The 2,447-nt window shown below is 39.1% G+C and overlaps 1 protein-coding gene across 1 annotated transcript in view; it reads left to right on the forward strand.

Annotated features, from left to right (window-relative positions):
- The first annotated feature begins 743 nt into the window (after window positions 1-743).
- The window catches only part of LOC110455959 (galactose-3-O-sulfotransferase 2-like), a 10,589-nt gene continuing 8,885 nt past the window's right edge, over window positions 744-2,447 (forward strand). Inside the window, exon 1 of the mRNA XM_021506430.1 lies at window positions 744-1,468. The gene's annotated coding sequence lies outside the window, so the exon portion shown is untranslated. The remainder of the gene's footprint in view (window positions 1,469-2,447) is intronic.

The following is a 2,447-nucleotide window of genomic DNA, read 5'->3' on the forward strand; positions in this document are numbered from 1 at the left end:
CTGCAATTCTGGTGTGCACAAAAAGGTTACTGCAGAAATGTTTTCATTTGTGTTCACCCATAGAAACAATCGATTATTCATTGCCCAATTGAATGGTTTTCCGAGACAGCTTGACAATGAGGCCACAACTATAAGCATAAGTCTTGCTCTTTCCACGCTACTTTTCATTCTGAATCGGACGATTGGGGTAACAGATACGGTTTTAAGCATTGGCCCTTCACAGAGTAAGGCTCTTAGGCTGCCAACGATTCGGGGACATACAGTTCCTACATAGCCCTTAAGTTAAACTACTTTACTAAAGTAGATATTTTAAAGGAACAAATCTCGCCATACAGTTTACGTAACTGCTCACGCATCACCGAGTTAGATATTTATCAACTTTGAGACCCCGCATATAAATTGTAAATTCTGAGGGTTTTTTTTATATCGAGATTGTCCTTAAAAAAACCTAGTGAGTGATTAAATCTTGCTTTTGCTCAAACCAGAACAGTTTTTTTCAAGTTGTATACAATTGTTATGTGATGGCTTCTTTGATATTTATACCAGTACGTTGTTCGCTACCCTTAACGTTTTTGTTGCTGGTTTTGTACAATTTTATCCCTCAAAATCACAATACCTAGTGTGGAATGATTAAGGATGTTTTTTTGTGTAGCACAACTAAGTGTCTCCGAGGAGACCTTATGGTGGTCACGAGACAGTCGTCCATCACTTATGACAATGGTCACTTATATCTACGTTCACCCTGCGGCGTGTATTGACCATAACAATGGACTACTGTTGTTTACCTCTGGCGTAAACACGATAATTACACTAAGTACGGCACATACACCTGGCGGGGAACGAGCACTTCACACAGTGTATGTGGAACCGCTGCTCCCTCCGTATTCGGCTTTCAGACTCCGTTTGGCGTTGTCAGTGTTTCCTCAATCGATAAAATAAACCAGCTGCTGAATCATCGACGACTCTGGGACTGCTCCTCTACACCTAGCCCCGGGACCGCCACACCTTGTCCACGTCCGTCATCTCCCCTCCGTTATCAGGTCTGTGACTCAGGTGGGAAGTAAAGCAGTGAAACCCAAATGGAACTTGTAGAGAAGGTCTATGACCAGCTGATGGGAACACTTCTGTTGTATAATTGGTGATGAACTATTGTTTCATTTCGTGGGAAGGATACCGTCGTACCCGTCAAACATTTAACGCACTGTACGTGTAGTATGATGTTTCCTACCATATTGAGCTCGCGTACACCTCTTGGTGCGTCAAACTCGAGAGGGAGGCGCTTGTTATTGATTTTCCAGAGGAAATGCTAAGAACCAAAATCTCACTTGGTGGCCACCATCTGTAAGAGAGTCACTCAGCAACCGTGTGGGAGCGCACACTGACGGACGTGTGGATTCTTACTTCTATCTTAAAAGGATTTTTCACGAGGACGACACACATGCGCGTGTGGAGTGACGTGGGACATTCGGTAAGTTTTCAATAATAGTGACATTTTACTGAGGGAAATTATCCTTGTGGTGTTGATGGATAATATTATGTTAAAATGTGTATGTTGACTTCAATGGTTACCAAATAACCTCCGAAACTCACCACTATCGATAACTGACAGTTAGAGCGGATGAATACTGAATTTTAGTCTAAAACTTATCCTTAAATTGATGAAGAATAAAGTAAAAACTTTGTATGTATCTGTTTGGGTTTTAGCTGTTACTTCATATGTATAATGTGATATATGTAAAACGTTATAAGGGCCTAGATACTGTCAATCATTCGTTATTGGGGAATTCTTTATTTTCGAAATTAATAGTAGATCTGCTTCAGATCACTTATCCGAGAGGATTTCATATTTTTGAATATGACCATAATCGAAACACAAACGACACCTTGAGCTAACAGGTAGAACAGAGACATTTTATATATACATATCCCTTATATATCATGTGTATTTATCATTAAAATATATTTGGCCACAACACTTACGACTAGGAACTCAAACGAAGGTTTAAAAACCAGGATGAGAAACGTATATGCAGCCTATGGAAGGTTATCCGACTATATGTGCAGACTATCATATTTGAAGAAGTCATCTTCAGCCTGTTTACACATTTAAATGTATCGTCAATAGACTAAGCTTTGGCCGACAATATCCTATTTCCGTTTTCATTTGAAACAGGAAGCAATATGATAGGATGTCTACAGTTTTCTGTACGCATCGTATACCGTAACACGCAAAACGACTTATATCAAATGATTGCTATACCACTGGTGGACCCTTACCGTGTATTTTTTTCATTTTTTCGTTTAATTTTCAAAAATCGTTTAGTTGTTCTCTTTTTGTGTGTATTTTTTGGATTATAGTTTATATTTGACGAGTCACCGTTTATTGTTTAAACCGACGTTTATTCTTCGCAGACTTGTGTTTAGTTTTGAGTATAACAGTTTGTTTT

This window comes from Mizuhopecten yessoensis, unplaced genomic scaffold, assembly GCF_002113885.1.
Source record: "Mizuhopecten yessoensis strain PY_sf001 unplaced genomic scaffold, ASM211388v2 scaffold8447, whole genome shotgun sequence".
NCBI classification, from domain to species: Eukaryota; Metazoa; Mollusca; class Bivalvia; order Pectinida; family Pectinidae; genus Mizuhopecten; species Mizuhopecten yessoensis.